Source organism: Esox lucius, chromosome 2 (assembly GCF_011004845.1).
Source record: "Esox lucius isolate fEsoLuc1 chromosome 2, fEsoLuc1.pri, whole genome shotgun sequence".
NCBI lineage: Eukaryota > Metazoa > Chordata > Actinopteri > Esociformes > Esocidae > Esox > Esox lucius.
This window is the reverse complement of record NC_047570.1, coordinates 4,315,475-4,328,230: the sequence shown is the minus strand read 5'-3', so window position 1 is coordinate 4,328,230 and position 12,756 is coordinate 4,315,475.

Below are 12,756 nucleotides of genomic sequence, written 5' to 3'. Positions count from 1 at the left end.
CTAAATGCATTGAAGCAACTGCCATGTGATTGGTTGATTAGATAATTGCATTAATGAGAAATTGAACAGGTGTTCCTAATAATCCTTTAGGTGAGTGTAATTGATTGCATAAGTATTTACCCCCTTCAGTAGAGGCACCTTTGGCAGGAAATACAGCCATAAGTGTTTTTTGATATTTCTACCAGCTTTGCACATCAGGACACAATGCATTTTCCCCATTCTTATTGGCACAATTACATAAAGTTGGATGCCCTCTTCCTTTGCCCGCTTTCCAGGCTATGACGCAGGGAAACATCTTCCTAGTAGGGATGGTGTTTTCATGGATGATGTGCAGTGATGCAGCAAACATAGTGTTTCATCATTAAGCCCAAAATGTTCTATTTTGGTCTCATCAGACCATACAAACCTCTTACACTTGGTCTCAGTGCCTCCCACATAGAATCTGGCTAACTTTTCCTGAGATTTTTGCTTTCTTTTTGCCGCTCTCGGGTGGACCACTTTTGCGAAGTAATCCGGCTGTTGTTGCAGTACGCACAGTGTCTCAGCTGTAGAAGACTGTAGTTCCTTTATAGTTACCATAGGCCTCTTGGTGGCCTCCCACACTAATGCTCTTCCCGGCCGGGTACTCAGTGTTTGAGGATGGAATGTTCTAGACAGATCCACAATTGTGCCATATTCTCTCAATTTCTTAATAATATACTTTACTCCTGCAGACATTCAATGCCTTGGAAATGTTCTTGTATCCTACCCCCGATTGTAGTGAGGCACCGGGATGACTCATAACCCGCAGGCCCCACAGTTAAAAGCACAGGGCAGGCAGGTTTAGGGTCATAAAAACGGTTACAGATGCATTTTCTATATTCCCGGGTGCAGGATCTGGTGTTGAAAAGGTGTGAAAGACCATGAAAAGTGCATATTCTGAATCATTTCATAGTCATGGCACAATTTTTGTAGGAGCTATTGCATTTAAAATTTTTGACACATTTTTGAAAAAATATCTTCCCAAATTCTGAATGAGCATCCCCTCAACCCTGAGGTGTGCGCGCCCGCCCATTTGTGTGTGTCAAATTCTTTCCCCATTGCCACTTATTCAAAGCACCCTGCTGTGAACTGCACAGGTCCACTGGAACACAGGAGTGATTGTTTATGATCATTTTTACACTAGATATTCCATTGAAAATCTGCTGTTTCCAGCTACAGTAGTCATTTACAACATTAGCAATGTCTACTATGTATTTCTTATCAATTTGATGTAATTTTAATAGACAATAAATGTGCTTTCCTTTCAAAAACAAGGACATTTCTAAGTGACCTCAAACTTTTGAACAGAAGTATACATAATCACAAAATTGACAGATAACAAAAATGTATAGAGTGAATCTGGAGCTGTTTTGAGAGGAGTAATGGGGAAGACAAGGAGCAATTGAGCGGAGAGTAACGGATGAGCAGGGTTTCCAACAGCTCAACTTCACTCACATACTCTGCTGCAAATGTCATGTGATGAAATCCCTAGCATTTCATTGGTGCAGCCGACACACGTTCTCCCCAGTGCCCAGAGCTTCTATGAGACAGTAGTGGTTAACTGTAAAGCTTGTTTTTAACCATATTTTAGTTTTAAATGGTATGTTGTTAACACTTTTACTACACTTTTCTGATCATCCATAATATTACGTTTATCCGCACTTAATGCTCTAATGGGTAGGCCACCACTGTATGGAGGCATTCCTGTGCACAGGTAAGACTCAACCTGTGCAGAGCACATGCCCCTTTGCTATCAAGTGCCCTTTCTAGTTGACATGTGCCCATCCGTCTAGGTGACATGCGTTGCGCAAACCAACGAGCATGCGTCGTCTCTCTGTTTTACGTGTGTCACTCACTCCAATGGGCATGCTTCGTCTCTCTGTTTTACGTGTGTCACTCACTCCAATGGGCATGCTTCGTCTCTCTGTTTTACGTGTGTCACTCACTCCAATGGGCATGCTTCGTCTCTCTGTTTTACGTGTGTCACTCACTCCAATGGGCATGCGTCGTCTCTCTGTTTTACGTGTGTCACTCACTCCAATGGGCATGCGTCGTCTCTCTGTTTTACGTGTGTCACTCACTCCAATGGGCATGCGTCGTCTCTCTGTTTTACGTGTGTCACTCACTCCAATGGGCATGCTTCGTCTCTCTGTTTTACGTGTGTCACTCACTCCAATGGGCATGCGTCGTCTCTCTGTTTTACGTGTGTCACTCACTCCAATGGGCATGCGTCGTCTCTCTGTTTTACGTGTGTCACTCACTCCAATGGGCATGCGTCGTCTCTCTGTTTTACGTGTGTCACTCACTCCAATGGGCATGCGTCATCTGTTTTTTTTGGTGTGTCACTCACTCCAACACATCGTTGGGTCGTGTGAGCCAACAACTCCACCCACTTTTTCAGAATCAGCACAAGCCCCTTGGAATGTCTGTGCATGGTACTGTGTGCAGGAAACTCTGAAGCTCTGTTAAGTCCCTAGTGCATCCTGAATAAACTGTGTTGTTGACTGTGTTCTCTTGCACAGTCAAGCGTGGTGAGCTTGCATAACCTAATATTTTGCTTAGAAAAGAAATGCTGATCAATCACAGTATGCGAACTCAAGCAAAATTTAAGAAAACTTGAAAATAAACCATGTGCGCAAAATGAAAACAAACCAAATGTACAATTTACCATGCCCATGGTTGCAAGTGGAAGTATGAATGAACCTTTAGAATGGCCTTTGGTTTCTTGGCCATCTCCTTTACCATGGCCCTAAAGGATCTCAAGGATGAGACACAGGATGCATTTGAACTCAATTTGGTCATGGCAAATTGTCTGAATCTTATTAACATGATATATTTAAGGTTTTCAATTTTAACAAATGTAAATTAAAACAATTCCTTTGGCGTTATAGTATATTGTGTGATGATTGATGGCAAAATTAACTGTAAATTATAGACAGTGTGGTTTCGAGGACTGTTTTTAATGTAAAACCAAATATAATTAGATCAACTCGATATAGAGATATCCAACCAATTTATTGTACCACCTTAAAGTTTGAGGGCACAGTGTTTTCATTATCCACACTTCTTGACGGCAGATCAAAGCAGTTTTTCCAGACTAAAGTCGAGGACGTCAGAACTGATACTAGCCAGAATAGTGTGGGATTACTTGGATTGGATAAAAGAATAAAAACAGTAGAAGTCAAAGTCAAATACTGCAAGAAGCTTAGCTGAGTTGATCACAAGACTACTTTAAATAAATGACACAACAACCAACCTATGGGAATTATTTCAAGTGAGGCCACACCAACTCCAGACAATATGTTTTTGTTAATTTTCTTCATGTTAAGGGTTAGGGTTAGGGTAACGCAAAGCAATCAACACAAAGTAAATTTTTTCTTCTTGGGATTGATCAGTTACATGAAACAATTTGATAAATAAAGAAGGCATTCCATTTACAAAGAGGCCTGAGAATTTGCCTGTGCCCTCAGAACACTAAAGGGCACACTCAAAGAATTCCTGCTGAATTATCATAATGAGCCAACGCATGTAGGGCAATGTATGCCGAGGACAAACATGTTGTTGCATGCTGCCCCACTGGGAACAGCCAGTGTATGCAGTGTCTCTTTCTTTGCTGAGTGTGTTTCACCGTTGACTGGCTAATATCGCAGTAGGCTTACTCTGGTGGAGTAACTGTCTTATTCAAGAATAAAAATATAGTCCCCTCTCCCTAGCCTGTTTTGAAATGGGTTTCCAAAAACAACAGAAGGGTGTGAATGTGTTGGAAATAGCACGTTTGTTTGAAAAATGAACCGTATTCGAAGCATGAGCAGTGCTGGAGGCCACATGACTGAGTGAAATTAAATCTGGGGGAGCTGTGGTTGTGTTTCCATGGTGCATCTGGCCCTGAAATCATATATCAAACATTGACCACTGAAGTAACCTGGGCCTATTAAACATGCTGTACATATATAATGGTTGACAGTTGTATTGTATTATATTCTAAAATAGACTGATCAACGCTTCTAGATGTGTCCACAATGGTGTTCAAGGCATGCGCGCGCACACACACACACACACTCCATCTATGCATATAGTAGTTAAAGCAGTGGCAGCTTCCAGCCCCCCAGCTAGGAAAGAGATGAAGGGAGCAAACAACAGCCCATCTGTAGAAGTCAGCATAGGCCTTGGATTTACTGCAGACCTCCTACCACAGCTACACAGCTGAAGGCATAAAGCATGCGATAAAGGGTTTGTGGTGTATGTAACATATCTAGACATAACTATTGGGTTGAAGTTATTCAGCAGACATGTTTTGACTGAATATGTTGTGTGTTTTTTCTGAGCAAAAATGTACACAAACCTTACTGTTTCATTTTCTAAGCAGTTGTTTTGTTCAATTGCGTTGTTTGCAAGGCCTGTTTACCAGGAATTTCTTAGCTGGTCCTTTTTTACTGTTGAAATGAAATATAAAAAAACAAAAACAAATAGAAAATATTTAAAGGGGTTTAATTATAATGCACTCCTTTGAATGTTTTACGAATGCATAAACAGGATGTGATTAAATTATAATCATAGTATTATTTTATTGTGATAATTGCCCTGTTTCATCTTCCAAGAGCACTCTATTGCTCCACACAAAATCTGGTCTGTTTATCTATAAATAATATCACAAATGTATTATACACAACTATCTTGAAAGAACTGCTTAAAAAAAACGACTATGTAAATGAAATGTTTAACACTAATGTCCCATTTAAGTTGCTTTCCGTCTCTTCCTTTTCTTTGCCTTGTTCTCTGAAACCCTCCAACAAGCATGCTAATATTGGGGTGTAGCCAGAGTGAAAGGTAATACTTGCATGTGCATTACTTACCGATGGGCCTCATTGTAGAGATGCTACTTTTAACTCTATCTAACAGAGCCACAAAGGAAGGCGCTCGCAATGTGACACTTGTAAATATCAAGCGGGCCCAGCACACAGAACCATATCTGTATGTATGTATTGGAGGGGGACCAGCACACAGAACCATGTCTGCATGTATGTACTGGAGGGGGACCAGCACACAGGACCATGTCTGCATGTATGTACTGTAGGGGGACCAGGACACAGGACCATGTCTGCATGTATGTACTGTAGGGGGACAAGGACACAGGACCATGTCTGCATGTATGTACTGGAGGGGGACCAGCACACAGAACCATATCTGCATGTATGTACTGTAGGGGGACCAGCACATAGGATCATGTCTGCATGTATGTACTGGAGGGGGACAAGGACACAGGACCATGTCTGCATGTATGTACTGGAGGGGGACAAGGACACAGGACCATGGCTATATGTACTGTGGGGAGAACAAGTATTTGATACACTGCCGATTATGCAGGTTTTCCCACTTACAAAGCATTTAGAAGTCTGTCATTTTTATCATAGGTAATCTTCAACTGTGAGTGACAAAATCTACAACAAAAATTCAAAAAATCACATTGTATGATTTTTAAGTAATTAATTTGCATTTTATTGTATGACATAAGTATTTGATACATCAGAAAAGCAGAACTTAATATTTGGTAGAGAAACCTTTGTTTGCAATTACAGAGATCATACGTTTCCTGTAGTTCTTGACCAGGTTTGCACACACTGCAGCAAGGATTTTGGCCCACTCCTCCATACAGAACTTCTCCAGATCCTTCAGGTTTCGGGGCTGTCGCTGGGCAATATGGGCTTTCAGCTCCCTCCAAAGATTTTCGATTGGGTTCAGGTCTGGAGACTGGATAGGCCACTCCAGGACCTTGAGATGCTTCTTACGGGGCCACTCCTTAGTTGCCCTGGCTGTGTGTTTCGGGTCGTTGTCATTCTGGAAGACCCAGCCCCAACCCATCTTCAATGCTCTTACTGAGGGAAGGAGGTTGTTGGCCAAGATCTCGCGATACATGGCCCCATCCATCCTCCCCTCAATACAGTGCAGTCGTCCTGTCCCCTTTGCAGAAAAGCATCCCCAAAGAATGATGTTTCCACCTCCATGCTTCACGTTTGGGATGGTGTTCTTGGGATTGTACTCATCCTTCTTCTTCCTCTAAACACGGTGAGTGGAGTTTAGACCAAAAAGCTTTACTTTTGTCTCATCAGACCACATGACCTTCTCCCATTACTCCTCTGGATCATCCAGATGGTCACTGGCAAACTTCAGAAGGGCCTTGACATGCGCTGGCTTGAGCAGGGGGACCTTGCGTGCGCTGCAGGATTTTAATCCATGATGGCGTAGTGTGATACTAATGGTTTTCTTTGAGACTGTGGTCCCAGCTCTCTTCAGGTCATTGACCAGGTCCTGCCGTGTAGTTCTGGGCTGATCCCTCACCTTCCTCATGATCATTGATGCCCCACGAGGTGAGATCTTGCATGGAGCCCCAGACCGAGGGAGATTGACCGTCATCTTGAACTTCTTCCATTTTCTAATAATTGTGCCAACAGTTGTTGCCTTCTCACCAAGCTGCTTGCCTATTGTCCTGTAGCACATCCCAGGCTTGTGCAGGTCTACAATTGTATTTTTAAATCATACAATGTGATTTTCTGGAGTTTCTTTTAGGTTCCGTCTCTCACAGTTGAAGTGTACATATGATAAAAATTACAGACCTCTACATGCCTTGTAAGTGGGGAAACTTGCAAAATCGGCAGTGTATCAAATACTTGTTCTCCCCACTGTATGTAGGGGGACCAGCACCTATCTGAATTTATTTAGGACACCAGTACCAATCTTTACTTTGAGTCCATCTTGAACCATGGACATGGGCTTTTGTGCACTGCTCAAACTGCCTGACCCTACGCCTCTGAACACACCAGTTATGTTTTCATTTGATTGTCAAACAAATCACTTCAAAAAAGTGATTCCAGTATCTGAACAGAAACAGTGTACTTTACACTCTCTGGAGCAGAGAGAGCACATCTTGCTTCTATCTAGACTTCAATCCGGAGAACAAATCACTTGGTTTGCAAACAAGTTTTCTTTCCTTTTTTTTACTGATTCGAGTCGGGATAATTTTTTTTTGAATTTCCTTTCATTTTAGTAATTAATTTGGCCAGCTTGGTGCAATTAATTCTACAGCATGATAAATATGAGCTTCTTCAGTGCTGTTAAAGGCATAATTTATTGTGCTGCAAGAAATATTCCAACAAGTTGATTATTCAGTTTTATCTATGGACACATAGGCTACAAAACCAGTCTCTGCTCATTACAAACTTGAACCATAGTATTATACAAAGTGATATTATGTCAATCTCTGAAATGTAGCTTCTATTTGCTTATTTACCACTGTTAAACCAATGTTAGCACTGCCTTTAAATGTGGATGCGATTCAATGACAATTGTTAAGAAACAACTCCCCCACCCAAATTCATACATTTGGGTATAACCAGAAACAAAGGAAAAAGAAAAGCCTAGCTGGTATATATCCTACCATATAGACCAAACACACCTCATACACACGCTTAGGCTGCCCTCAATTATATAACCTTAATGCAAAAGACAGCTTGACTAAGACATCACAGGCTCATCTTGTGATTGGGGTTTAATTCAGCATGCTTTGGAATTCACTCATTACCATGCTCAGGGAACCAATGACCTGTGTGCTGGGGAGTGAGTCATGTGGAAGGGGAGGAGGGACAGGCCTAAGGGGGGGAGGCAGGCAGTCGGATTCTAGCCCGCCCTGCTTGACTACATTAACCTCCACTCTGCCCCTCCTCGGTTTTCCTCATTCCCTCTCCAATTCAGTCTTTACCCATTGCCCATGCCCATGTGGGGGGTGGGCGTCTAAGTGTGAAAAGGCGAGGGGGTGGGGTAAAAGCGCAGACTGTTAAGCTCTCGCCCTCCTGGGGGTGGCAGGCGAGCAACAGGCCTGGGTTCTCCACGGCAGATGCGCAGCTCAGTGGTTAAGGTGGGCTCCCAGAAGCCCTTGGTGCAGCGTCCGTTTGGGCAGAGATGAGGCGCCTGTGCCAGCAAACCACGGGAGTCGGCGTTGACAAATAGAAGTGGACATATTCCGCCCCGGTGGCTTTCCCGCTCTCCTCTCCACTTTCTTCCTCAATGACAGTGAGGAAGGAGAGGCTCGGTCGACAGCTCTCAGCAGCTCTGGGTTTTTCAGGGCAACAGGGGGAATACATATGACAATTTTTAGATTGGCGTATCCTTTATGTATCTGATAGAGTGAAAAGTGGAAAGATGATTGGGAAAAGGTGAGCATTGTTGTGGTGGATGTGCTCACTCCAATTTTTCAAAAACCTGCAGTGAGCCTACAGTGGTAATGAATACAACGCATCCCAGTATGACTGTTTTATCTATCAATGACAACATGTCTTAACAGATTTCACAATGACGTGTGAAGCTAAAAGCCAGTGAAAGTATACATACAATTCCTTCGAGCATAGGAGTGATATGAAACAATTTCTTATGGTCACGAACAGTGGGGTATCTAGATGCCCTAAAACATTGGTTTGGCAACTGATTAATGATTGTGTAAATATGCAGCATCCTCTACTGTTATTCATTCCCTGTGAGAAAACACAAATTCAGTTGGTCATAAACTTCTCAGAGTATATAATGTGTTTATTATTATTGTCTTCAAACCTCCGTGTACAGAAATAGTCCAGAAAGGAATTCACTGGACAGAAAACCCTTTCACACACATTCATTAGCAAAATGCATTTTTTGCCCTGATAGATGTGTCGGAAATCATACATTTTACAAAACATTTAAATGCTATATTCATATTACATTTTAGGTTGATGCCATATTTGCCAAGGACACACAATACAAAAATACCTCTTGTACCTTCATATGCCCTTTGTTATAGTTTTTTGGGCATTCGTCTGCAGGGAGTTTTAGGACTACCATCATATGTCAAACTCCACAACTTAAAGCCTTGTCAATTGGTGAAATGTAAATTAGTTAGATTATCAGCAGGAAAATGTGAAGTCAGCGCTTTGCGACTCCCTTGATAACAGTGTAAAAATAGCCTAAATATAATAATTCATGTTGAGCCAGCCAATTTGAAGTTGGACCAAAAGCAGTGGAAGGGAACTGACGATTTATGTCTTCTTTCAGGGATAATGAACGTTATCCCGTGCCCAGCCTCGTGTTCACCATCCACTTTTTGTAGTAGACTTGTTAAGTGTGTGTGCACATGTTTGTGATTTAATTTTGTTTTAAAACGTTTCACGTGTGTGTCAATGTGTTTAATGTTTTTAAACAGCGCATATTGTGAGTTAATGAATGTGTGCTCAGAATAATGGACATGACACATGTTCATGATGACGATGTGCCAATATTACGCCAACATGTTTGTATGTAAAGTAGGCCTTTGTGTGTGTGTCTGTCTGTCTATTAATAGCAGTCTCAATGGGGGAATGTATGTGAGCAATGTTAATGTAGTTTATACGCGCAGACAGGCTGAGCCTCGCAGATATGTAGATTTATTTCACGATTACGGTTGAAATTGATTTTCTTCACACTAGATATTTCAATTAATTTCAATTCCATGTCTGCACCTCTTGACAGCCAAAACAAAAGCCTCCTTTTCTCCATTTTATAGACAGAAGGCCAAGTGTGTTGCTGCCATCTACAGGGCATGAAACTGCCATCCACATACTGTCTCCACCGCATTACATAAACATGTATTAAACACTGATTTACCTCCATCATTTCTCCCTGAGATTAAACTGTGGAGAGTACTGTGGATCGGTCTCCAGCCATGCTACCATGTGCCTGTTGGTACATTACACGTGATAGCTGATTTTGACTATACTTGGGTGAGTGATGCATCTCGCCACAGAGATCAGTTATTATCCGTGGGTGGTGACAAAACGAGGTGGGACAAAATATCTATGATTGCACTGATCCTAAATGGATTAACGCATGGACAGCTTATTCTCTCTCTGTGAAGCTGTATTTGAAGAACATAAAACATTAAAACACAATCCTTTCAGAATTTGTGATAAGATGGAATATGATTAGATCGACCCACTTGCAAACCAGGACCTAGGCCTGTATTCTGACCTCACTGACCCGATCAGTCTCCCAGCTACCACCACCCATCCTATTCCTAACAGATGGGGGGCGCAACTGCTGGGATGTACAGTACCTTTCTGTGCAGAGGACATATGTTAATTGTCATGCATTGGTGTAGCTAGCATGCTGTTATCTTTAAGGTTTCAAAAGGGAGACCTTTTATTGACTTTCATCCAGACAAACCGTGGGCTGGCTATATAATCATAGGGAGTATTGAATGGACAATTTGGACTAATTTGCTTTTCGCAATCCCACTGTGCAGACATTCCCAGTGATCTGCTCCCCTGAATGGAGCATAATTTAGTGTTGAAGTGCCTTGCTTCATGGCATAACAAGAGTGGTTAGAACCAGGGACCAAAGACCAGCATTATTCCTAATGCCGGTTTAACTCCCATTCTCCACTGTCACCAATCAGCCTAGAGGGCCAGTGTTGTGTTCATGAGAAGAAACAGTTGACTCAGTTCTACGGTTGCAAACTTGTCTCACGACAATTTGTAGGATTTGGTATGTAAATCAGTCCTCTAAAAGAATGACATTTTACATAACCTGAAGGGCTGGAAAGTAACTGATCACCTGTAGAGTAAATTATTATTTATGGATTGAATTACTACTAGATTGTATTGCCCAACAGGATATATTGTGGGACAACAGGTGTGAGGGCCCGCTCACTCACCTGACAACCCTAGGTGCCCAAGACAGTCCCAGAATGAGACCACAATCTCTTGAGTGACAATGTCTCCCTCTCCCCAGGCTTTTTACATAAAAAGTTAGACCAAGAAGAAAAAAAGGTTAGGATTATGAATGTAGTTAATGTAGGTGAGCAAATTAGGTCCCACTCTGTTAACTCAAATACCCAAATAACTTACCTACTGCACATATTTGTGGCTAAAGCTTGAATATAATATGTCTAAAAAACAGTATGAAAAATCAACATCCTTGAATTCTCCTCCTGAGATATTGGATCAGGCTAATCAGAAATCACATATTTTCCATAAGTGGCGTACACTCACACCAAACAGTTTTTTATCATACCCACAATGTTCCTAGACAGAACAAACAAAATGTTTAAATATATTCTAAAAAATATACATTGGAAATACTAGGTGGTCACATTAAGGTTAGAATGAAGTTTAGAAGAATAGTGGAATAAAATGTGTAGGAGGAAACATACACAAAAATTGGTCCCAATGTGATTTAAAACACCCAACTTTTTGGATCATTGGATGTTTGTTAGCTTTGTTGGTCATTGGTGTTGTTCTGGGGGCAGCTCTCTCCCAATCAACCTCCCTACTTCTGTTTCTGTCCAAAGTGACTATCTAGACAGTAAGAGCAGATATACAGGCTGTTTTGTATAGCTCGGATGTTAGGCTGCTCCAACAGATGTTCAGCCGATGAGGACTTCCTGTTAAAGTAAGCTGGTCCAAGTGCTAAATTAACTCCATCCAATGGAAATTTTGACAGCCTTTTTCCACCCCTCACACACTTCTCAGAAACTGTTATGGGGCTTTCAATTAAAAATGATGACTCACCTCAGTGTTCACATGACTGTGGTGGGTGCTCTTCAAAAGACCTCCATTCATATTTGGCTAATTCTCTGTAATGGGTGGATGGACTTGGCTCTTTCTCTGGACATTGGCGCCATAGGTGTAATGTGGACATTTTTTTTATGTTTGTCTAATTTTACCTAGTCCCAAGAATAAATCTGTGTTTACCTACAGGATTCTTATGTATTATTTGGAGGCACTCTTTCCAATTTTCATCAGACTTTGCGTCACAAGACAAAGCTGGAGAATAATACTGTGCATATTACCTGGCAAGTGCTGCCTCCTGCTGGTGAGAAACAGTCACTGCTTTTTGGCTTCATTAAAGAGACACAGTTGAAGGCCTTGTGTGCCATTGAAACGTGACTATTTCCATACAACATAAATAAAACATTTTTTATGGATGATAATGCCCTTTAACTGCCATTTAAACTCCTACACAGTAGGAATTAAGGGCTAAAAGAGTCTCAGACAAGTTCTTAAATGTCTACATTAACTAATTAAGTTTTATCTTATTTATGTGTAATACAAGTTTTAAACTGCTAAGAAACTTGTCATAGAGCTATTATTTAAACAGTTTTACAGATCAGTGCTCCATTTGTCAGAACACATGAGGGGCCATGGCCAAAATTAAAAAAAACATCACAATGCAGTCCACAAGCAAATTTATATACAGACCTTAAACTAACAAACTGGTTAATGTACAATATGACTGGTAGGACTAAAATGGCCTGGATATGCTCCCTTCAAGATTCTTTTACTGAATTCACCAGCTTGAAAGTATAAACAGGCTATGTTTTGTTAGATGATGTATATATATATATTTGCAGTTTGGACATCATGACAACACAAATCACTACGTGAACAATTCTACTGATTTCATCTTTGTATGGCTATCTTTCTTTATGTAAACAATCCTGGGTTGCAAACTCAATTTGACAATTAAATTGACACAACAATTGACTCAAAACAGTCAAAACAAGGATAATTGTGTTTATTTCTGCTTAATACTTTAAAGTATGTCAGAAAATCTAAAGAAATACAGCAGTTTAATTTGTTTGTGGCATCGTTTAGGCACAGTTATAACAACAATGCAGTTTAATATATATAACCAAATCCTCCCATTTGCCAGTTAAATAAAATATCCTTAATGGTT